Here is a 26615-nt window from a genome sequence, read left to right on the forward strand (position 1 = left end):
TCATCTTGTAAAATTCCATCACAGTGGCAACATTGCCATTAAGTCTGTTCTCTGGCCTGACCTCACTTCTGTAATTTGGTTGTGTAAACTGCCATTTCATATTTATTTGTGCATTTATATGTGTAGACTATCAGAAAAAAATGCTGAATTTACTACCCGTGTGACTTTGAGTAAGTCACTTAACCATTTAGAACCTGTTTCCTCACATATAAAAAAAGAAATTTCTCCATTATCCCTTCCCTCAGATTTTATAGTAGAGAACAGAGCTTTATCATTTTTAGGGAGTAATGTGTTTATAAAATGATGTTTTTAATGGAACTTATAATCTTCTGTAGAATTTATGTATTGCCCAATAATTTTTTATGTATGTATTTTTCTGTGATGTAGATTTAGTGTTACAGTAGAAAGAGAATAGGGATGAGATTAAGGAGTCCTGGGTCATTCAATTAAGCTTTGTGTCTCTGTTTCTTTATTTGTTGAATGAATGGGTTGGTCTCGGTGATGTCTAACGATCCCATCTAGCTCTAAATTTTAACTATGATATAATCTCATGGTATCTTCTTAATTTCCTTCAGGAATTGTTCCTTGTGGAAAATCACAAGGAGAAGGAAATGCTTTTGCTCTTTCAACATACTTTAAAAAAGAATAAAACTAGGCAGGAATGTGTTATATTTGAAGATATATACATTTATGTATAGATATGTATATATAAAACTAAAATATGTAGTTTGTATATATGTAAATAAACCTTGTGATTTGTTTGATAAGTGAAATATTATAATTATTGTATTATTACATAATTGGAAAAAGTGTAAAGCTAAAAGAAAACATGTTTATGAACCAAAATATACAATTTCAACTACTTTTCTTCATTACGAATGAAATTTACTTTGATTTTCTAATTACTTGTTAAAGTGACCATAATTTCTATTACAGATGGTACAATGGATGTTTTTATTTAAAGCACTAATTTTCCTCATAAGTACCATGTATGTTTGTTAACTGAGTGAAATATTTGACTTGCAGAAGAAAGAACAGAAGTCAATTGGCTCATGTTTTTATACCCAAAGCAAAGTTGGAATATAAAACATTGCATTATAATAATTTGTATTCTAGAAGAGGATGTCAGGATCAAGCTCCAAATAAAAAGACACTAGTTCCAGAAACACCAGTGATATTTTAAAAATTTCCAGAAACTATACAACCAAGTGGACTTGACTAGAACTGCTTTCAATTTGCACTTGTCTCCTGAGGATCTGTTCAAACCTGCTTTTGAATATACTCTGACTGATTTGGGAAGGGGGTTTGGTTTTGTTTCCCAGCAGTGTGAAACATTCTTGTGGAAGCCACACTACTTCCTGTTTTGTAATATGTTATACTGTAAGTTGTCCTCTAAATTAAAAACAAAATTTATAGAGATAAAATGCAATCTAGTGCCTGTTGCTTTGGCTAGGTTTGCATATGAAATAGTTCTGAAGTCATTACTTTGCGTTATGGAAGGTGCAGGGGACACTCTTTGGTGACCTTCTTTCTGCTCGTAGCATTTCTATGTGATCCTCAAAACCATCCAACCAATCTCTTAGCTTTCTTCACTGATTCTTCTTTTCTGTTTTCCCCCAAGCTTTGGCATTTCACATACTTATTTATCCTTCATTCTCTTTACTTCTCACTCTATTCTGCTCAGGCATAAGATTATAGCCACAGCTGTATGAAATGCTGGCCCCTTTTTGGATATTCAAGAAAATACAACCTGTCGGTGGGACATTTCTATTTAAATGGCCCACAGTTACCTTTAAGCAACCTGTCTTAAACCCAACTCTTTCTTCACTTCCCCAAATTCCTGCCGCAGTGTTTACTACCAGGGCCTCCTAAGCTGAAATCTTTTTTTTTTAAATGTTCATTTATTTTTGAGAGAGTGTGTGCCAGTGGGGGAGGGGTGGGGGACAGACAGAGAAGGCGAGGGGCAGAGAGAGATGAACAGAGGATCCAAAGAAGGCTCTGTGCTGACAGCAGAGAACCCGATGAGGAGCTTGAACTCACAGACAGAACCATGAGATCATGATCTAAGACAAAGTTGGATGCTTAATGAACACTTAGCCACCCAGGGACCCTCCTAAGCTGAAACCTTGAGTGAGCTTTACCACTCCCTTTTTCCCTCCCCTCCCCAACACTGTTTTCAATTCTCTTTAGCTATATTATCCACATTTTACCCCTCTTCCCTATTTTCAAGACCATTGTTTTGCTCCAGACTATATAAACGCTTTCATTATCTAAATTAGTGGCCTCCCAAAAGCTCTCCTTATCACTACTTCATCTCCACTCAACCTTCAAACTTAGAATTAGATCAGTTATAACCTTGTTGCTTAAAAAGTTGTCATGTCACTTAGTCTTTAAGATCCTTTATAATCTGACCCAAATCTATTTACTTTTTTTTTTCCCTCCTCTCTGGGACCTCTTATTTATCCTAATGTGGAGGAAGCTGCTATTGGTCTCCCAAAACCTATACTATTCTACCTGGGCAAAAGGCAAGACTCTCATCATTCTATGTAGTTAACATCTGGCAATATAGATTAAGTTCCCGAGAATGAAATGAGAGCAAGAGGGATATGTAACACTTCTGGGCTTCTCCTGTAGGACATTGGGTACATTCTCTTTTTCTCTGTTTCCTCCTACTGTCTGGAATCTGAGGCAACCGTTTGACTGTGGAAAAGATGACAATGGAAGGAAACTAATTATCTCAGTGATTTCTTGGGAATGAACTGGCACCACCAACTTTGACTCTGTACTTTGGCATGACTATATGGAAGGGAAATCAACAATTTTCTTTAAGTCACTAAGCTCTTTGAAGCATGTGGCCTCTAAACAGTATCTCTTAAGTTTTCATATAAACACTCACCTTTACTTTTGGGAATTCTACACCTTTGCAGAATGGTGATAATAAAAAAGCCTCATGATAGTCAATGAAAGTGTCCAATAGGAAATATTTCTTTGAAGATATGCTTATTATTATTATTTTTTTGCAGTGTTCCCCATGGTGGGAGAACTGAAATCATAACCTGCCCTCTCACTGGCCTATGGCAGATATCACCATCTCTGATGTCCATGTGTTAGGATATCATTTAAATCACTTCAACAGACCAAGAGAGAATGTGGTTTAAGCAAGTTGGATGCTTGTTTCTCAGGTAAAATATCTAAAACAATATATAGGAGGTTAGAGCAACTCTGTTCTGCAAGATGCTTCCTCTGTCTTGTGGTTCTGCTACTACTGAGTAGCTCTTGTTTGCTCTTGTTTACATGACAAAATGTGTCATGAATAGTACATTCCCTTTTTAGTTAATGAGAAAGGAGGAGGAAGTAAAGGGACCCAAATATTCCTAGTAAGGCTATGACCTGTAACTTGCAGAATACCTTCTGTCCAAATCCCATTGTTCAGAACTGAATACATGGCTACACCTTCCTGCCAGGGAAGCTGGGAAATATAGTCTTTAATTGTGAGGCTATGAGCCCAGTTATAACTTGGTTAATTCCATTAAAAGAAAAAAAAAGGGATGGTGAGTATTGAGGGAAAACTAGTGATATCTGACACACTGCATGGCCTTATAAAATCTGTGAAATTACCCGCTAGATCTCTCCAAAATGGAAATATTTTTTTCTTCTAAATATTTCTTTCCTCTGGTCTGCTTGATCTTGGCAAGCATTACTAACATCCACCTAGTCAAAAAACAAACAAAAACCTAAAATACCCCCTTGATCCTCATACCCACATCTAATTCACAGCACCTTCTGTTGATTCTGTTTCATTAACATCATATTCACTCTTTTCCTTTCTTTCCCTCTGCAAATATTGCAGTATAATCCATCATCATCTTTCTTTTTGCCTATTATAGTGGATCTTTAAATGGTGTTGGACTTCTATTGTGTCTCTCTCTAATCCATCCTCCAAAACCATAATGATCTCTCTGAAATTCAAGTATGATCATTTTAGTCCTCTGTTAAAAGCCCTTTGATGATTCCTCATTGTCTATGAAATAAAGGCCAAAATCCTTAGCAGAGCATTTATGCACTCCATGGTCTTACCCCTTATTTTGGAATATTTTCATCCTTACCACTTACAATCTACACTTTAGCACTCCTGTCCCAGTTTTCTAACTGTGGGGTGCTGATAAAATCTTTGGTGAATTTGCTCACAGATTTCCTCTTTCTGGGAAGTTCTTTCCTCCTTGGTACTCCTGGCAGAAACCCATCTTTTAAGGCTATTCTTAACATTGTCATTTTTATGAAGACTTTCCTGGCCTCTGTGTGCATCTAGATTTGACCATTCACTCATTAATGCCTGCACTGTCTCTTTTATAGTCATTTGCAACCAGGATGGGTGCAAGTCAACCAATTTACTGCAAATATCGATAGTCTATTAATTTCTTTTGCTATATAAAATTCAATGGTATTAACATACTGTAATTTCTTTATCCATTATAATATTAGTAGACATTTGGGCTTTATGCCTCATTCTTTAGCTGTAAGAAACAATGTTGCATTGTTCCTGGAGGCATTTACAAATATTTATATTTTTATATTGTATAGGTACTAAAAATGATGGATTTTTTTTCGTTTGTTCATTTATATGTTAGTCACCTTTATTTGACTGAAAGTTCTCAAAAGATTCTGTCCCTTGGTCATATTTGCTGCTTAGAAATCAACATGATTTCTGGAATACAGTAGAGGTATGCAATAAATGCTTCTTTAAAGCTCTAAGAATATATTTTCAAATACTAACGGTGGGGAAGTGAATTAGTACAACCACTTTGTAAAAACAACCCAGCAGTATTTATTAAAGCACAACAGAATCTACTATATGACTCAGTAATTTTATTTCTAATCATATATCCAACGTAAGAACTTAAACATGTGTGCCAAGAGACGTGGGCAAAAATAGCCCTAGCAACATTGTTTCTTTTGGCTAAAGAATGGGGAATAAAGCCCAAATGACTATTAATATTATAATGGATAAAGAAATTGCAGTATATTAATACAGTAGAATTTTATATAACAAAGGAAATGAATCAACTATAGCTATTTGCAGTATCTTGGGTGACTTTCCCAAATAAAACAAACAGAAACAAATAAAAAGACCTACACTGTATGATTTTATTTGGATAAAATTATGCAACAAACTGTGGTGCAGAATCAGGGTAGTATAGTTACTTGGGGAGATGAAGGAGAGAGTAGTGACCAGGAAGGAACCTGAAGATGTGGTTCTGGTTTACTAACAATGTTATATATTGGTAACATATTCACTTTGTGGTTATTCATTGAACTGTGTGTTTTATACTTCAGCAAAAAAGTTGAAAATGGGACGACTGAATGATTGATATGCTAAAGTGACAAAGGGTCTAGAATGGATCAATTATAATTTTTGCCCATGGCTTTTTGGATGGGTGTCATGGGATAAGTAACTCAGCCCCTCTGAGCTTCACCTTCTCTCCAAGAGGAGAAAGAAGATTGATCTATGGTCTCCACGGTTTATTCCAGCTCTGGAATTCTATGCAAAAATTAGAAAGATATGAAAACACTCTACTCATGTCTTTTTTGGGACTGCCTTATGCAGTAGCTCAGGTCAAATTAAAAGAATAAAATTCCAGCTTTTTGCTATGTTCATTCATAAATCAGAAGGTTCTGAGGCACTTGGACAATAGGCAGCCAAAATGATAAACCCATTATAAAGTACTTACACTGGTATTACTTTGATTATGCTGCAGATCAAATAAATTTCCCAGCTGGCATAGTAAAAGATGTGCATGTCCTTCAGTGTAGCATTTAGAGCATACGTTTGTTAAGGGTTTTATAGTGAGAATCTACTGTAAATAGGAATCATCAGCCTCCATAGTTTCAGTCCATCCAGCATTTAAAACCAAGACCAATGTAGCACATTCCAAAAATTCAAATGAAAGTACAGTAATTTACTGTGAATCAGTGTAATGGTGACAGTCAATTATTAGATTCTTTTTAAAAAAATCAATTTTTGCCAGGATTACTTGTATGGTTATTTTATTCATAACATTTTTAAAAATAGATTTAGCCAGAGTATGTTTTGGTTTGAATTATCCAGATTGAGTAGTTACTTAATCCGTTTTTTGTTTGTTTGTTTGTTTGTTTGTTTGTTTTTGAGAGAGAGAGTGAGAATGTGTGCGTGGGAGGTGTAGAGTCAGCCAGGGAGACAGAGAATCCCAAACAGGCTCTGTACTGTCAGCACAGAGCCCGATTTGGGGTTTGACGTGGGGCTCCATGAAGGGCTCCATGTGGGGCTCAGCATGGTGCTCAAACTTACGAACTGTGAGATCATGACCTGAGCCGAAATCAAGAGTTGGATGCTTAAGCGACTAAGCCATCCAGGTGCCCCCTTAATCTACTTTTTTTTTTAAGTTTCCTACATCCTCCTGGTAAAATTGGGGATAGAATGTGTAATAATCTACCTTTTTTTTTATTATATTGTACACTGAGTGATCAGACCTGACTCTGCTTTTGTAATCTAGAATATATCTTAAAGGAAAATGTTCTTTAAAATTCACTGAGGCGAAAAATTACCTTTAAAATTGAAGTCTGTATTTTGAGTTCTACAAATACTGCTTCTTGGTATCTTGTTTTGTATAAGTCATATATAGATACACAATTTAGTATGATAAATCCCCTAGGATAATAGAGGAGGGAGAAATCTTCTCTTTATATGTGTTTGTAATACTTCTCCCTCCTCCTTCAATCAATCAAGAGCTGCTTATTGAAAGATCACTCTGCAGAAATGTGGAAGGACACAGAGTAAGAATAAGGTGTGCCTCCCTGTTTTTGAGGAGCTTCTAACAATTCACAGATAAGACTTACACTCAAAAACAGCTAAATGACTAAGCAGAAGAGTACATAATAGTAACATGTGGAACAAACTGTAAGGATAATAGAAATTCAGGAAGGAAGTTGATTGTTGTGTATAGTTACAATATTAGGTGATTTCAAGGGGAAAACAAACTCAAAAATAAGTAGGTATGTTTTGCCTGCCAAGGAGGGGTGGTGGTGTTCCAGCAGGGTGAATACAGGAAGGAGTCGGTCAGAAGTCCTATTGATCTGTCCTTTGTAGAGGCTCTCACAGATGTTCTTACCCTTTCTCTCAGCAGGTGAGGTTACCTCTTAAGTCACTGAGACCATCAAAGCTTTCTGACCTGAGTTCCCTCATCCAAAACAGTTCAATATAGCATCTTCTTCTGATTTACATAGCTCTGTAGTTTCAAATGTTCTTCTCTCTCTCCTGCTGGTCTTTGATGAAGAGGTATTCGTATTTTAATTCCTGGGCCCTTTTTCCCCCTGTTCTAACACCATCCCCAAGTAACCTTTTCAGATTCTTCAATTTCTCCCTCTCCACTGAAACATTTATGTGACACTTTGGGATTAAAAAATAATAACAATTTGGCTTATTTAGATGTTCATTTCATTATGACCTTTACTGGATTCTGTTTGATGTTTAGTTAACTGTTAATGGTAAATATACCCCTTACTGTAAGTAAGCTCCCTGAGGGCAGCACACATATTTTCATTCTTGTTTTCTTCACAGTACTTTGCATATAGCAGATAAATATTTTTGGATAGACAAGAGACTACACATTTTATCATGCTTCATCATTTTTATTTTTATCTTCATTTCTATTCATCCATCTATCTGTCCTTGATTGTTCAAAGGATTGTAGGTGGTCTATAAAAATAATAGAAAACACTGAGATAATGGTGAAGGCATAAATACATGAATATTCATTTATCTTGAAAAATATTTCACCTGATTCTACTGATGCTATTCACCTTTCTTCTTTTTAACTTCACTGTTGCCGAGCACATCTTAAAAATGAGCAGTACAATTGCAACCTCCATTTTATCATCGCCCACTCAATCTCTAAATTCTCTCTAGTCTGACGATTGCTGAAAAGCTGCTTTCCTGAAATTGCTTCCTCCAAGGTCACTTATGAATATATACTTAAAAATTCAAAACACTTTTACCACATTGCACTTTCTTTGCTTTAAGGCATACAACACTATCATACTCAATTCTTCATAAATAAACCCGGTTCTAGCTTGGTTTCACTGAATTGCCTTCCTCAACCTCCTTGTACCTTTGGCTGCTCCATCTGTCTCAAGGACTGGCTGCTCTTTTCCCTCTTGCTTTCTAAGCTGTGGCATCATGTAAAGCTCAGGCACTCCTGGATGCTTTCTACCTCTATCTTTCCTGTATACTTTTATTTAATTCCATAAAGAAACACCATGTCTATAATGGTAACGAGATTTCCCTTCATTTCAAGTGCACATCCAACAGGACAATGACCAAGGACTCTTCAATGTCTCTCTTTCACTTTAAAGTCAATGTGCATAAAGTGGAGACCTTTGACTTCCTGTTTCATTTGACAGCATTGTTGTTAGCTAGTCACTGAGGTGTCAACATTTGGAGACAGGTTTTGATTTCTCTGTTTTCCTTTCCTGCCATTTTTTGCCACTTTAGATTCTCTTTTCTTTCTATTACTTCTATTCTTCTCTGTTTGCAGTCACCCTAGTGAAGGTCTTAATTCCTCACCACTCTGTTGTAACATCTCCAATGAGTTTCCCAATTCTCTTTCTTACTGAAATCAGGCTTCTACTGATTAAACTTCATGAAATACCTCCCTCTTCAGAATTCTTGACTGTTTGTTACCTATATCAACAGTTTTCAGCCATGATCATCACAATTATCTGTGCAGGGCCATCTACATAACTTTCAGGATCCAGTGCAAAATGAAAACGTGGAGCCACTTGTTCAAAAGCAGAAAAAAAAAGTGTCATTAAAGAACTACAGTGTAACAATTTTCTACTCTTCCATGGTCTCTCGACTTGTCATGGTGTTTTTAAAATTTTTTATTTAATGTTGCACTAAGTAAATAAAAATTAAAAATTTAAATTATTAGTCCGAGTTTTATTATTCATCTTTATATTGTACAATGACAGTTTGAAATGGAATTATAAGATCATTTAATTTATATGCAGAAACGTTGACATTACACATTTGCATTTTGTCATTTGTATGTGCATAATGCTTCTTTTTTATCAGAATAATAGAAATACTCCTCCAAACTAAGTCAGGTGTTTTAATTTAATTTTTGGATATATTCACATTTTAGTAGCACTCTCATTTGGCTTAGAGATGAAGAAGGAAGAATTGAAAAGAAAAGAAGCTATGGGTTGCCCTATCTTTCTTTTTGTTTGTCATCATTTTAAGTATAGAAGGTTGGCCAATACAGAGAAGTACTGTGAGTAGGAAAGGATGTGGCAGGGTCCTTTAGTCATTTTGGTTGCTTAGAATACCACTGCTTTCTTTCTGCCTTCAATGCAAGTTCTTGACCAGGCATAAAACAAGGATTCTCTGGGGCTGTCCTTATACCCTGCTTTAGTCATAGCTGCATAGTAAATAAGTTTACTGTGTATTCACTTTGGGTTGTGTTGAATTCCCACACGTTTGGGGTCCACTTTAATTCTGTGTCATGGGCCATTGTGAATATGATATATGAATGCAGTGATGAGGGAAGACCAGTGATAAAATTATTAAGAATGTTATTATGGGGGTGCCTGGCTGCCTCAGTCAATGGAGTACACAACTCTTGATCTCAAGGTTGTGAGTCCAAGCCCCACACTGGGTGTAGAGATTACTTACATAAATAAACCTTAAAAAAAAAAAGAATGTTATGATGGCTACATCAGCTTATTCAATGAAGCAAGGGGTCCTTATTAGCATGGGGACCTGTTAGACTGTACAGATCTCAAGCCCAGGAAGCCAGCATTGTGGGCTGTTTTAAAAATAGTCTCCAATCCTAGCCTCTGGGAATGAGAATAACTAGAGTGGGCGCTAGACATGTGTATTCAACATTAACAACAGCAGTAACAGTAACTTTGCAAGTGATTTTGTGAGCTTATGTAGAAGTCCACACTCCCTTGGGCTGGCACTGAAAAATTTTTATAATCAATTTCTTGACTACTTGCTTAATTTTTTCACACTACTCCTCACTTTGAGCCCTTGTCTGTGACCCATTAGGATTATTTGATGTCTAGTTTTATTTCCTGTTTTGGCTTACCCTGTGTTGCTTATACCATTATCTCCAATTTCAATGCTCACTTTCTCCTCACTACTCATGGGAATTGTACCATTTTTTTTCCCTCTCAAACACATATCAATGCTTAACTTCTCTATAAAATCATCCTCCACTACTCCAGACTCCAGCCCATGGTTAACCCTCTTTTTCTTGTTTTTATAGGTCTTATGTTCTAGGCCATTTATTTTATGCACAGTATTCTGCAGTGTGCCATTACTTACCCTTTTATGTGCATGTACTTTCTTCCTCACTAGATTCAATGTGTCCTGAGCACCTGGTCTTCCATTGAGGTTTGAAGTGGCCCCACTAGGGCCTAAGAATTATGATTGTGCCTGGAAAATCCTGAAGAATAAATAACTGTAATAAATAAGTTGTCTTCTGTTTTTAAATTTGATTGGAGCATAGTGCTTTTCAGAAAGGAATTTCCATTCAGAAGTTATTTTTGTCAGTCACCATGACAGCTCTTTTAAATTAATTATTTTCTGAAATTTAAATAAAATCCTTGAAACCCATCTAAAATGCGATGCCTTTGCTGTGCTATCACAAGTATCTACAAGAGTTGTTAAATCTATTTTCTACAATGTTTTTTTTTCTCCCCTCTGAATGACATTTGAGCAGTTTTCCTAAAAGAATTTTCAAACAAAATGAAGAAGCTCTTTTCAAGGAATTAAAAAGATAACTTTATCAGGCTTCTTTTTGTAAACTTGATTTGTAGCCAGAAAGAAACACATAATTGGAATGGTTTTCTTTTATCTTCCTTGGTTTTTTTGCTGAAAACTAGTGGCAAGGTAGAGGAACTTTATGCAGTGATGATGTCTTTCCTGGGGAAGAAGTGTGAAATGAAGAGATGTGTCCAAATGGTTGGCTTACAATTCCTGCTATTACTGTCAAAGCCATTATTTTGTAAAGTGAATTTGAAAATTAAGGTATGTTCCTTTCAAACAAATACACACACGTGCATGGTATATTCCTATAATAAATTAAAATCACAGTTTTGAATAAACTACGAGTATAGATTGATAGTTTCTAGGGCCCCTTTCCAGTTTAAAAGTTATTTTACAATTCTATGATTGTGTAAGTATAGCAGATGTTTTTTTAAAGCTTAGTGCTAATGGAAATCTTAGTACATGGCATTCATTAGAAGAAAGGAGTTTCTCAAAAAGGTGAATATATTCCAGTACTATATCAAATTATGAAAAATAAGTTGTATCTTTAGTATCAGTTGCCTAATGTTTAATCTTACAAAATGTCTCTGAGTTCTAGCAGAGTTAATACAGAATCCTTTCTTACTTCAAATATTCAGTCTAATTGTCTGACCAAATAAATTGTGCCACTTTGATCTTCACCAAAAGCATCCTGGAGATTCTCTGGCACTCTTTCTTAGGCCTTTTAGGGAGCCTGGTATAGTCATACTTGCGATGGCCATGCTTTTGTCCATTCTTCTCTTAGGGAGGAAAATAGACAGGAAAAAAGAATAAAGAAATGCAGCCTCGTGGTGGCATTTCATGACATTTCTATATTTGAACATCTGGAAAGCCTCGTGTGACAGTGACAGCCAAATTGCAGAAGCAGCTGACTGCATCCACTATCCCACCCCCCACCCCAAATATGCAAGCCCTAAAAGCACCACTTTAATTCTGAAAAGCTTGTACAGGGTCTTTCCATTTTGGCCTTGGAGAGAAAGAGAAGGCACATTTATTTTGAAGATGCATTCTGAGTATTGTACATCACACGCATTAGAAAACAACAGTTCCAAAGAAAGGAACATGCATTACAAGAAAGGAGAAGAGCAGCTGCAGAACGGGCTCTAATTGCAGATCCTGGATGGATTTGATAATCAAATGACTACTTTGCATAAACTAGGAGTAAAATAGCAAAACATTAATTACTCCTATTATTGCTTTTATATATTGAGATGGAAAAAATAAATGTATAAAACGTTTTAAGAACAGAAATTGAAAGGAAAGTAAAATTTCCACATTGAAGTATCTGCAATGGTGATGAAAAGACGTCCTGGGAAGAAATGAGTCCTCAACTAAAATGCTGACAGAAATAAAATAGAAGTTACATATCTACAATAGACTATCATTTAGAGAAGTTACAAAAGGAGGGGAGGTAATAATATAAAGAGAATCCATTAAATGTTTAAAAGAAGACAACACTTACCGTGTGTCTTAGTCTGTTGGGGCTGCTATAACAAAATGCCATAGACTGGGTGGCTTATGAATAATAGAAATTTATTACTGTCTGTTCTGGAGTCTAGGAAATCCAAAATCAGAATGCCAGCAGCATGAGCCCCTTCTGGTGAGGGCCTCCTTCTAGTTCATAGCCAGCATCTTTTTGCCATGTCCTCACATGGTTGACAGAACTAGGAAGCTCTGTGGGATCTCTTTTATAAGATTGCTTATAATATAAGATTTATGAGGGCTCTGCCCTCATGACTAACAAACACTACCCAAAGATCTCACTTTCTAATACCAACCATCACATTGGGCATTAGGGTTCCAACATGTGAACCTCAGTGGGTTTTGGGCACAAAACCATTCAGACCATAGTACAGTAAAATAATTTGATTAGTTGGCAACAGTTAAAAAAGTCTTCTTGTGTTAGAGCTAATTGTGCCAAAGTATTGTTATTTGTGGGCCAATAACTTTTATGATTTCCCTCAATAAATTTTGTCTAAAATTTAAGGAGCTGTGATCCAGTGAGCAATGACAGGGGAGCAAAATGTGTTGATATTATAGATCATGGTCTATGATATTATTATTTCAGAGAAAATAACTACTTGGCCCACAAATTTTTGAAGATAGAAGCTCTTCATTAAAAATGAGCATTCTTCTATTATTAATAGAATCTAGAGATGGATTCCCAGTTCATTTCTAGAGAAATCATAACCCGTTCAGTGACCACTTATACTACTACCTATAAAGCAGCAAGTGCTGTGTATCAGGGAGCAAAAACTACCACCACTGTTACCACCACTGCCACAGAAAGCTTTGCTATTTGACACTAAGACAGAGATGTCTATTATATTGATTTTTCAATAGGGATGTGTTAACAAAATGGCTTTATGGACCTTGAGAAGCCCAAGGCTAGTCCCTGCTCCATACCTCAGGAATCACCTCATAAACATCCTAGAAAGTTAAAATCATTCTTTGAGCTAGAGCAAATTTGTCATTAAATCTAACTTAGCTCCTATTGGAATGGTTTTGATTTTCAAAAAAAAAATTTGACTTCCAGAGATTTTGATTTATCCTGGATTTTATTGTTAGTAAGAGGCAAAATTGGATTTTGAATCTCTATATTCCAATGCCACATAGAGTAATCTGTCATTTACTCTTCTAATTAAATTTGAACACTTTCTTTCTAAACCTTGATCTCTTGGGAATTCAACTGTTCCAGTTATATAGTAAAAATATTAAGAGTAAACCATTGTATGTGAAAACAAGGATGCCATTCCCTAAACATTCCTTAGTCAACACCTAAAGACCAAGAAATGTTGCTGGTTTCTTACATTTCATATTATGAAGACTCACCTATTCATGAATATAGACAATATATATACATTCTTTTAACTCATTGACATTGTAGCTGGAGGTGGCATGAGGTGGTAAACTGTTAATTGCTAACTTGATCCTCATTTCTGTTGTCCTCATTCTTAATAGAGCCCAAGTTGTTTTGGGTGGCAGTGTGCCCAACACAAGCAGTGGATTATCTGTTTCAGCTAATGTTGCCAGTTCTCTTTATAAATTGTACAGCTTTATGTGCAGCTTCAGGTATCCATGTGGCCGGCTGCCGGAAGGATTTTTCAAGAATGTTTATTTTCTAGATGAAAGGGTCATATGTGGCCCAGCTCTGACCTTTCTGTTCCCCCATCTTGTGCCTTCAGCACGATCTGATGCACACGGCTTCGTGAGGAAACATCATGAGGAAAGGCCAAGAGAATCACAGAAGTCTCTTTTTGAGTTGCTGAACTAGTAACAGCAGCTATCTACCTCAACCTCGTCTCCTTTCGTGAGAAAAATAAACCCTTATTTGTTTAAGCTACTGTTAGCTGGGTTTTCTGTTGCTCATAGCCAAAAACATTCCCAACTAAAATCATGTGGTTTAAGATTGAATACGCTCATTTCCAACACTAGAAGAGATAAAAAGGAAAGGATAAATGCCATTAAAACACACTTCAAAAATTGTTTTGATTTCTTAGAAGTTTATTTGAGCACTTTGTGCTTCACTGTGATTGCCTTTACAATTCCTCAGTCAAGTGCCCGGAGATGGAACAATCTGCAGTTGCCATGAAACCAGAACTCATTTACAAGGGCAGCTCTTAAAGAATAGAATTCCTTTTCTAAGGCAGACTCAGCGGATGACCTGCATTAGCCGACTGTTGCAGACCTACCTGATGCTAAGAAGCTGGGAGAAAGAGTCCATTTGTGGGATCACGGAAAGTTACGGAGTCAGTTGCCTTAACTGAAGTTCAATATATTAGGACTTAAGTTAGTGAAGAAAAGTGAGCATTGGCCATGCAGAACGGACCCATATGGAAGGGTGGTTCTTACAGGAATAGTCATCAATCTGCCTAGAATATCCAAAGAGCAGAGTCAAGTCCAGCCCTGAAAATAAAATTTTGGTGGCTAAGAGCAGATCACCAGGAAGACTTTGGAAGTTTAAAGAAAAGGGTCTGTGTGATGGGAAGAAGAGCCTGGAAGGATCTAAACAGACTAAGGCTTGGATCAAGAGAGTTTGGGGTCTGGATAAGTCTTCAATTTCAATGAAGTTGTACAGTACCAATCAGGAAACTGAACCACAGCCTGGAGATACAGTTGTCTGAGGACAGCGGTGGTGATGGTGGGTGGCACTTAGCACATAGGTGCCCAGTGTTTAACAAGCCATAGATAACATTACTGCACAGAGGCAAGCAAATTCTGTACCACTTCTCATGCTGAAATTTGTCACAGTATAGGGGCCATTTCTGTATTCTTGTAGCCTGTCTTCTGTGGGGAGTACCTTTTGTGAAACAGAAGATGCTAACTCGGCAGTACTTACAGTGGTTTATATGTAGGCTACTCACTTTTATACATTTTAAAATGTGACCCATAGACGTTATGTGACATGACAAGGTGCAAATTAGAGATGAAGCAAAAATCACATGGCTAAGAGTTTACTGTGAATGACACAGTGTGATATTTTCATTTTATTCAATTTTATCCTATTTGTTAAAAGAAAAAAGGATCTTATTTATAAAATTGATATCACAACCTACTAATAGGTCAGGACCTGAAGTTTGAAAACTCTGGTTTAATTCTTATGAAGATTCATTCATTTAATTTTTTAAAAGTTTATTATTTATTTTTGAGAGACAGAGACAGTGCACACATGCATGCATGAACAGTGGAGGGGCAGAAAGAGAGAGAGAGAAGGAATAAGAGAATTGCAAGCAGACTCCACACTATCAGCACAGAGCCCAAGGATGTAGGTGGGGCTTAATCTCATGAACCCTGAGATCATGACCAGAGCCGAGATCAAGTTGGATGTTGAACTGACTGAGCTACCCATGTGCCCTGAGGATTCATTCTTTTTTTATTTTTTTAACACTTATTCAGTTTTGAGAGACAGAGAGAGACAGAACATGAGCAGGGGAGGGGCAGAGAGAGATGGAGACACCGAATCGGAAGCAGGCTCCAGGCTCTGAGCTGTTAGCACAGAGCCCGACACAGGGCTTGAACCCATGGACCACGAAATCGTGACCTGAACCAAAGTTGGATGCTTAACTGACTGAGCCACCCAGGCACCCCTGAAGATTCATTCTTCATATTCAATTCTGGTGTTCTGTCTTGGGCTTTCTTCAGTTTCTCAAGTCAGAATTCTCCAGCATCAGTTTCTTTCAGTTACCGCTCATGCAAATGCTGTCCCAGCCTTCCAGCCTTTGGTGAAATTATTGGTGCCTTCCATAATGCTGGAAGGCTTTTGCCAATCCTGAAGGTCCTGAAGATCTTTACCTATTGTTTCTTCAATCATTTTCTGGGAGGAACCTGGAGCCATCTTAGCAAAGACACACTGGCAACCAGTGTTAGGCACTTTCTTTGTTTTTGGTAGTAGGTATAGCCTATAATTATGTGTCATTATGGGCCCGAACTGTTTACCAGAACACAAAATAAGTAGCTGAAAGAGACACACCAGTGAGAGAAACACACTGAAGAAAACATTCTACGCAGGATATAGTTGTAAAGTGGTATTGGCTGGGGTTTAGCAGTCTGGTGCTCATGGGTCAAAAGGTACAGTTTGGTCTGACAGCCTAACTCCTCTTGGCTGAAATCATGCACCAACACTTAAAGCACAGGAAACATTCAGATTAGCTGCATACTACATGGATCATATTTTTACATACACATATGGTTTTTTAGGAAGATATTTCAGAGAGAAATATTTTAAAAATTAGCACAGCATTAAAAAAACACACACAACTGGTTTTTTGATCTGCCCTGCTGTTACATAACTTCTGGAAGCAGTATCTCCAGGAATTCCTTACTCTGCTTAAGAGTTCAGAAAGGAGTCTGGATAAGGAAATACTTAAAAAATTCTCTTGTGGTTTTATTTTTTCTGTCCTATTTAGGCATGCACCCGCAAAATGTTGCTGTGTGCCACTTCTTCTGTCCTCAGCCCTTCTTTGAAGATTCTATCCCTGGGCTTTATCTTCAGTTTGATTTCACCTTAACTTTGGTTCTGCAGACCAGTCCCAAGGCATCAGAACATGATGTAGCACTATAAAATAGCTAGATGATTTTTGTTAACATCATTGTTTTATGTGTGTATAATATTAGAACATTTTATTTTTTACATACTGCTGATGCGTCCTTAGGACAGTTGCCCCAGTGGTTCCATAGTCTGAAATTGATTGCTGACTACTACATGAGAAATTATTTTTCCATTTATGAAATGAAATGAAAACTGAGCATATTGGAGCAGAATGTTCATTTACCTTCTAAATAAATGCAATAGGAATCACCGAAATAATGACTAACATTAGCAGAAAAAGACATATTATTAATGAGATTTAATAACTAAATGAAAACTAGTGGTGGAATTTTCCTGTATATAGTTCTAGAGAGTAAAGAATTTTTTTAAGAGCATGATAAAATAAGATTAAAATAAATATTTAAAAAATACCTGTCCCCGGAGTAAAGTGCTGAATTATACTAATGAGATAGTGTTTAGAGATTTCATATTCTAAGTTATATTATTTGATTGTTATTTTTTTTCCTGTGACACAAGACTGAATTTTTCCCTGGAGCTCAGTATTATTTTCTGCCATGTGTTAATTTCTTGCATGAATGCCTTATTTCCCTTCATTTAGACAATGCTGCAGGTGGAATGTGAGCAGTACTTATTGCTGATATTTTTGTTGGCCAAAGCTGAAGGACAACTCAGGGTCTCACATAGCTCTAGGGTTTTATGACTACGAGGTGATTTTGAGGTGTGATTTGTCATCATAGAAGAAGACTGACTTCCTAAACATTATTCTGTGAACCATGATTTAAATGAATATACTGTCTCAATAGCTTCTGAATATGTCATGTCTGTTTTAAAAGGCCCCCTGCTTTTTCATCAAGACTTCATTGTAACCATAACTGAGTTTGTCCTGTAGGAGTGTTTATTTATATAATAATTGAGTCAGGTACTCTTACTCAAGCCATTGTTAGGTTTTAGCTGCTGTGCTATGAACTATTTTTCCTCCCTTAAAGCAGCCAAGTTATTACCTGTTACTAAATCCCATGTGCATTACAAAACTTATGGCCGTAAAATTTACAGTGTAGTTTGCTTTAATTCAAATATATTTACTTTAGTAATTTTGATAATTACCCACTTCCATCAGGGGAATGTGGAAGGAATACAGTTGACACACTACTATAATAAGGTTGGCTTATAAAATAACCTATAGTTACCTCTGAGTTATAATTAGTAAGTATGTACAATAAATACATCCAAATCTTTCTAAGGTGCTTATCACCTATTAAATATACCTATTATTCTTTCCTCAAATAGTTGTAGATTGAGACAAATATGTACAGCTTGATTTTACTTTAACTAGTAAATCAGTGCTTCAAAGTGTGTTTCTTATGACTTGCATTATTATTTGAGTCCTTCAGGAAAAATAATGATGTGAAGATACGATAAAACCATCTTTAAAAATCCTGGTATTCTAGAGTTGACTCTTGTTTTTTCTCCTTGTGGAAAGGGGGCATGCTTTGGAGTAAGCAATTGTGGGTTCACTTCTTTTTTTCCCCAGCTTTATTGAGATATAACTGATATATGACATTGTGTAATTTAGGGTGTTACTTTGGTACATTTATATATTGCAAAATGATTACCACCATAGCATTAGCTAATATCTTCATCCCATCATATAGTTCTCATTTTTTGGTGTGATGAGAACATTTCGGTCTACTCTTGGGGCAGTTAGGTGTTAGACTTCAGCTCAGGTCATGATCTTGCAGTTTGTGAGTTAGAACCCCATATCAGGCTCTGTGTGGACAGTTCAGAGTGTGGAGCCTGCTTCAGATTCTGTGTCTCCCTTTTTCTCTGCCCCTCCACTGCTTGCACTCTGTCTGTCTCTCTCTCTCTCTCAAAAATAAATGTTAATTAAATTTTTTAAACATAAATAAACATTGAAAATTTAAGATCTCTTTTTTTAATTTTTAACATTTATTTTTGTAGTTTCCATGTCTTGGCTATTGTGAATGAATAACGCTGCATTGAATATGGAAGTATTGATATCTCTACAAGGTCCTGATATCAGTTGCTTTGGATGTGTATTGGGTTCAGTTCTTCACTCTGCCTCTAAAACTCTGCCTCAGTATTCCAGTTTGTAAAATGGAAATAATGCCCACTTCATTGGATTGTTGGGAAGATTTTAGGAGAAAATCTACGAAGTATCTCTTTCACAATAGATATGCTTGTAACTAGTAGTCTGTCCACATGAAAGAGTCAATATGACTTTAATAGTTATCTCTACATCATTGAAAATTAGACTTTAATTGTAATTCGGCCTCATTGGTTATTCTTTTGTTCTAGGTATTCAGCTGCACTGAATAGCTGGGAGAGCAATTTGAAGATATTTTATGGAGGTCAAAACACTTTAGCTCAATAATACCATTTTCATTCATTTATCAAATGCCTAGTGATGTTATAATAGCTTTAAATAACAAAAAAACAAAAACAAAAAAGCACAAACACTCTGTTCACAGGGCTGTGTTATTGGACCTCATTGAATTTAAGTATTTACCTGTCAAATATCTTTGAGTGACTACTTAGATAAATATTTGTAGACACTAATTGATTCCAAAGGGATTCTTTGAAGTTTTCTCTACAGCCCTATGAGATAACTCCATTTTCTTCTCAAAATTTGCTGGGCTTGAAGCAAAAAACAAAAAAACAAAAAAGTATCAGGTCCTTTTCTTTTCCCATATTTGTGCCTTCCCCTTGTTTTTACTTGTGTGGTACCTTTTTCCCAATTTCTGATGCAAACAGTGAATGACCAGGCTTATCACTCATCCCCATTCCAGTTTATTCCCTCCCTGGTAGGATTTCAAATTAAATCACTCTTCCAGAATGATAGATACTATGGCTTCGACTGCAAGGAGTGTGGGATTCCCACCTTAATCCTTAATCAGACTTTAGACCTTGCTCCTCTAACTCACCTCCAAGCCATCTTTCTCCTTGAGTCCCAGCTCTCTCCTCTGGCACTCTAGCCTCTTTCCCCCTTCATCATATAGCCTTATGTTTTGATGGCTGTTTCCTCAACAAGTTCTAGTTGCCTAGAATTATGTCTTCATAATGGTAAAGCCTTATGACCAGCCCTCCTTGGGTCTAAAGCCACCCCTGTAATTGTAACCCTATCCATGCCCTACTTTTAGTGATACCTAATAAAGAAACCTATACCTACCTTACCTCCACTCAAGACTTTGATAAGGAAAAACATAAAACTTGAAGACTTAGTCTCCTATTTAATGAGAGCATTTACTTTTGGAAGCACCATGAAGCAATCACTTGGATATGCTGTTTATGCAGATATAGTCCAGTAAATAGCAACTTCTCAGGATTATTTATCATTATCTTAGTATTTTCAAAACTCTTTCACTGAACTCCTTAACTCAAGGTCACAGTTCTAGATTTGGATAGATTTTTGATCTGCTGTGTTGGGGTTTGTTATGTTTATATTTCTGTCACCCAGATACCTAAGGGATAAGAGCAATGTCAAATATGCTTTCGGAAATGTCAAATCATGCACACACACACGCACGCACACGTTTGTATAAATTTTGTGTGTGGAGACTTCAAGATTTATGGAACATATTTTAGATATTTTCACAAAGCTATAAAGGAAGGGTAAAATAGTGGTGGTTTATAAATTGAAGCTATTGTTAATGCTTAAGATGATAAAGCACTCAGAGTGAACCCTAGTTTTTTATTTTGTCCAGGGTCAGTGTAAGTGCTTACATTTGGGAAAGCAATTACTTTGCTAAAATCCCCTGCTCATATGGTCAGTTCTCTTAAATACACTAATAATGGTATTTATGACAATATCCTAAAGCTAGCACAGTGTGGAGCTTTGTCTTCAGTAATCTGTAGGTCTCTGTTTCTGGGTTTACTGGGGCCTCTCAGAGGTCAGGATTGGTTCAGCTACTTCCATTGTCGTGGTTCCTTGTGTATTAAAAATAAAGAGATGTCTAATATTCTTACAAAAATTGTGTATATTGTCTGTATTGAGAATTTTAATATGAACACTCCTTTCATTCCACTGTTTCAGTGTATCTGTGACTGTGTGGCAAAACTCAAATAGAGATACCATCAGTTTCTAAAACTGAGGTCCTTCGAGGGCAAGACTCAGACTAAATGGCCCTCGCAGCCTCCTCAGTATTAGGGCTGGCACCCCAGCTTCTTCCACCATGACTGTGTAACTGAGAAGAACATACACCCTTTGTTTCCTGCAGCTGTTTGCCAAATCTGCCTGTGCCTTTGCCTTTGAGGTCAGCTTGGCAACTTCTAGCCACTGTTGCTTGGCGCATCCTATTTATGTGAGACTCACCCCCTTTTTTCTTTTCTTCCTCATGTTTCAGCAAAGTAGACCTTCATGTGGTTGCCATGAGTTATCCTCGCAAGTGAACTATTTTTACACAACAGTTGAATTTCTGAGATAATTAGTCAATTGTGTCAAATTGAAACTTTTAATCATGTATAATTCAAGTGAGATTAAACCATATTTAGAATGTTTAACCCCGATTCCTGTTGGGTAAGTCATAAAGAAATCCACTATGGATGACTGAGCCTTCAGCACAATTTCACCCTTAAATTATTAGACTGTAATTTATGCTAACATCTGTTTCGGATACCATATCATTTCCTTGAACTGCATATTTTCCTTATGTCAATATCAAGTTCATTCAATTTTTATTATGGCATTGGAGAATAATGTATAATTAGTAACAGTTATTTCAAAATCTGTAACCACCTGTATAGTCTTATTTGCATAATAAAAAGGGAGGGTTATCAGCTGCACAATAGTGTTTCTGTGTTCTGGTAGGTTAATGAGGAATTTAGTTGGTAAGTTGAGAAAGTAAAGTATTTCTCTTGGAATTAAACAGAACCTTACATTTAAGTGATGATTTTAAGAGTGAACACATATAATTTCAGTGGCATACTCCACTAATTTCCTTGAAATTGTATTTGTTGTCTATATTTTTCACTTAAATGTTGACTGTATAAAGTGTTATTAAAATATATGTCTTTGAAATACTTTGCTCTAATATGCATGATGAGTTAGATTTGCTTTAAATGGAATTTACACTTTAATTTTTAAATCTAATTTTACAGGGAGCCTCAAACCTCTCCCTGTGTTAATGTAATTATCTCCGTGGAAATTTTAAAACATGTTTTCCTTAAGGAACTTGAAGTCTTTTCACCATTTTCAGATGATGTGCCTTAAAAAATTAACTATGCCACATTATGTCTGCTGATTGTCATTAATTGTATTGTGCAGAGAAAAAACAATTGGAATTGGGGGTAACCTGCTGAATTGCTGCTAGCTCTAAATAACAAGCTAACTGTGATAGAATAAAACCAGCAAATTCTGTAAGCCAAGTTGTTTAGATTCCTAAGAAATCTCTATGTTGCTTGTTTTTTTTTTTCTTTTCCATTGGTGTTTGCTAAAGTGTAAGAATTCAAATTAGACATACCTGTGCTCTGGGTATAAAAGGGAGAATACAGAGGTACATCAATAAAAGCCTTTGACTGGCAGTCTCTCCCTCCTGGGAAATGATCATTCAAGTGCTAACCTTGGAGGTTCTAGATGTTATTATAGCCAGGAAAGTATTAACTGCAGGAGTCGTTACTAAGCTGTTGTAGATCTGGTCCCTCCAAGCTTATTTTCCTACACTCGAGAGCAGGATGGAGTCTCAGACCTGGGAGTTACACTTACCTAGACCTTTACGGGTCAGTGCCCTGACTGATATGAAAAACTGAAATGGCTGCATAATTCAGTTATTCTAGCCCTTTGTCATAGAGGTCAGAGCTCTGATCTGGAAAGCATGTAATGGTAATACATACCAAGGTTTACAGAATACTTGGAGTTTTTCTTGATCTGACTATGACCCCACCCATTCAGCTTAAACTGAACATACGTGTCCATGTTTCTCCACAAAAACCAGGCTGTATGAAAGGAACATGGTGAGAGAGATAATAGGATTTCAAATATTTTATTTGAGTAAAATTAACTTGTGTTCTTCTTCTGAAATACTCTTTCACATTGTTTCTTTTTCTTCTTCCTTTCTTGGTACACCACCAGAATATTATTAAGATACTGTGTTGCAGGAAGCTTTAATCCAGAACACTGCTAAGGATTTAAGAGCACATATCTGGCATTGTCTACTTCTTTTAACATAGCTAGAGAAATGTGGGCACAGGTTGCTGAGGCTTGAAGGCTCTTTATCTGCTCCCACCCATTCCCTTTCTATCCCCCATGGCTGCCTTGGCCCCAGCACCTCTTATATGCTGAGTCACCGGACCCTCTCCCTGGCTTGTGTTCTTTATTGGGTTGATCAGACTGCTTTGTCCTTTTCTGATCTTCCACCTCAACATTTGAGCCCTTTGGTACCAAAAGCTGAATAGGGAACAGGGAGCAGGAGTGTGTTAAGGACATTTCCAGTGAAGGAAGCTAGAAGCAGAAAACAATGATTTGGGGGAAGCTCAACCTGTGATTTATGATATCTAGGGGTATATGGAGGGGAGAAAGCACAGGTGGGGGTTGAGAGAGAGAGAGAGAGAGAGAGAGAGAGAGAGAGAGGAGAGGGAGAGAAAAGGAAGAGAGTGATATATAGATAGAGCTGATTAAAGCATACCAATTCTGTCAGCATTTTAAAGCATTCATTTGTTGTATGACACATTTTTAGTTGCAGGGTAGAAGAATGTGTGTATAGCTGACTCTCAAGGAGATGCTGAAGAACTAAAAAAAAAAAAAAAAAAAAAAGACAAGCCAAAAACTTTATTTGGCTATGTAAATGTACAACTGATTATATTAATTAATGAGAACTGTTTATCATTTGTAGCTAATTGTCATGCCACAGACTAATGATTATGGATATCATGAATGTATTTTATTTGATTGTTAGACTAAACTGCTCATGTATACTATCTACTTCAACTCGCATCCTCAGTTGCGCACAACTTAAATATGTGGGCATTTTGCATGATATATAATTCATTCTCTTAAATTGCTTCATTACTGAAACAAGTGGGTAAAGAAAACTGATGAAGGCTGCAAAAAATCAACTATGTAATCAGGTAATCCTCTTAAAATTACTGTGGTGTTAAATTTAAAATTTTATACTTAAAAGCATTATTTCTTTCATAAACTTGATTGTCATGAAATAAAAATGCTGTATTTCCTTAAAGTTGGCTGTTTGGCTAGGAAGAAGGAAAGGAAAACCAGTTGTTTGTTTTTTATTTCCCAGATAACAGCATCTGTTCTAGAATATTGGTGAGTTCAAACATGGGAATACCCGCTGCCTTGCTGCCTCTTCACTCTGGCTCTGATCCATCAGATTCTCAGAATTTTCTGGGAGTAACTACCCTCCCAATAATTTCATCTAAGTTATAAGTTGAATCAGGGGAATGAAAGTCTATACCTCAGATCTGATATGGCATTTATAGTGTTTCACTCAAGAGATCAAGTTACCCTCTCTGTGGGTCAGTGCTGAGAGAATAAAAATGAATTCATCTAAAGACTTCTGTATTTATGTTGTCAAATCTCTGTTTAAAGTCAATTATTTTTTAATACAGAAAACTTGAGGTCACATTTGGCTGTAGAAACACAGAATACCATACAAAAATATTATCTGCCTATAGAAAAATGATGTTTTTAAAATACTCCACCAATACTCACCTTAAAAACAGATTAGTAAATCATCACTATACTGAATCACTAGTTTTCCTTTATCTTTTCAAGAAGTAGAAGTTACTTGCTTAGGGCGCATCTAAGCTTTAATTCTTGTATCATAAGCACCTGGCACGGTGCTGGTTCCATCATGGAAATTCAGGAAAAGCACATTGGAAAAATGAATGCAATTACATGGTGTATACCTATGTTTTTTCAGTAAATAGGGTATTTTCTGTTAGTGTTATATTTAATGGATCAAGATCAAACTAATTACTTTTGAAAACCTCTTTAATTGTAAGGAATGATTATATACCTAATTATTATCAAGGTTCTTCAACTCTATGTCAGTTCTTATTTTACTAATATAATGTTTGTTTGCAATGTAGATGTTTACAAGTGTAATCATGCTGTGTGCACTTGAATTATACTATAGGAATGATCTACTGTGTGTTAGAATTTGTTCCTAGAGGAACTGGGTCTCTACTCTGCCATTGTTTAAGTTAATGTACTACTCTGAAAGATAACTTATTTCTTAAAATAATTAAGAAGATAAGAAGAGATTAACACAATGTAAAAATTAAATTTCTTCTTTACATTAACATTCGTGTTTTTTATTACATGATTCTTCTCACTAACATTCTAGTCAGTTAAAATATGTAATGTGGGCATGATGCTGTTATGGTTGAGTTGGATTGATTGTGTTTTATGGAAGGAAAATATATAGGTAATATTTGTAATGTTCAATGTGTCATGATAGTGGTAATATTTTTAGGAGTGGAAGAGATATTTGCTGCTATTATGTCTTCTCTTAATCATAGTTGTTTCCTTTCCAAACCTCGGACCCTGAAAAGGCAGAACAAGGAGATGTTTTATGGTCTCAGCTTTCCAATAGCTGGGAAACTGGGAAGTGAAGGAAGGTACATATCTAGACCCTTTTGATTGCTGCTATACCTGGGAAGCTGAAAGAGTTTTTGTAAGGGAAAAAATAAGTTGCAAGTCATTAGAAGTCATTAGAGGAAGAAATAGGTTTACTAAATCTGAAACTATATACCGTCCCATCCTTTGTCCTCATTCCCATGAAAGCTGTAGGTAACTCCCGTGAGATGAGATACCCTGGGGACAGCAATATCTATTCCGTTCACCTCTCTCCACACAGAGCCATCTGTCTCTCTCTGGCCATCAACGTCTGGTGGTGTAGTTATTATCTGAATTTCCCTAAAATTTGGATTTAAAGTTCCTCAAGTTGGATTTAAAGTTGTTTCAGAGTAGCTACCTTCTCTGTCCAGTTACCTTTTTCTTCTAAGGAGTGGATGCCAAACATGCCAGATTTGAATATTGACCCCCAGATTTGAATATTGACCCCCAGATTTGAATATTGAAATGATACTAAATTCACATTTATCCTACGGCTTGCAAAGCTTTACCTGACCTGGCCTCACCCACCAGCTACTCCCCTAATGCCATCTCCAGTTCTTTGCTATTTCTTAGCAGAAAACGATTGAATACAAATAGAAAACTGACTAATGTACAACTTTATTTGATGACAACTCTAAACTCCTTTCACCTGTCATTCAACATATCCTATTGTCTCTACCTTCAAAATATTCTCCTGATCTAACAGCTCTTTTCTGTATCACAGCACTTATCTTAGTACAACTCTCAAACTGTCTTTCTCCTGAACTTCTGCGATAGCCACACTTTCCATGTTCTCTTCCTACCCTCCACCTTCTATAGTGGAGAACAAGTAATCTTTTAGGAACATAATCATACTGTGTCATGCATTTGAGGATACTTCATTAGTGGCTTCTAATTGCACATAGTTCTTTTCCATGGCATGCAAAATCCTGGAAGATTGTGCCTCTGCCTAATCTCACTTCTTAATACTCTCTGTCACTTTGGTCTAGCCAGGTGGTCTTCACCATTCTGGCAATAGGAACATTCAAATTGTTGTTCCTTTCAACTAGAATATCTTCACGCTAGACCTTTACTTTGACTCTATTCTCTAGTCAAATGTCTTCTCTTGAGAGGGTCTTCACAAACCA

General features: G+C 36.4%; 1 protein-coding gene and 1 long non-coding RNA gene across 3 annotated transcripts in view; one reads left to right on the forward strand and one right to left on the reverse strand.

Moving 5' to 3' along the window:
- Positions 1-26615, forward strand: part of NKAIN2 (sodium/potassium transporting ATPase interacting 2) — a 1003803-nt gene that overhangs the window by 129980 nt on the left and 847208 nt on the right. The gene's annotated exons all lie outside the window — the stretch shown is intronic.
- Positions 7650-19901, reverse strand: LOC125166821 (uncharacterized). The gene is made up of 3 exons (XR_007152545.1): positions 19841-19901; positions 10367-10487; positions 7650-7732 (listed from the first exon to the last, which is right to left on the reverse strand). It is a non-coding gene; the product is annotated as an uncharacterized LOC125166821 (long non-coding RNA).

The sequence above is a fragment of the Prionailurus viverrinus genome, chromosome B2 (assembly GCF_022837055.1).
Source record: "Prionailurus viverrinus isolate Anna chromosome B2, UM_Priviv_1.0, whole genome shotgun sequence".
NCBI classification, from domain to species: Eukaryota; Metazoa; Chordata; class Mammalia; order Carnivora; family Felidae; genus Prionailurus; species Prionailurus viverrinus.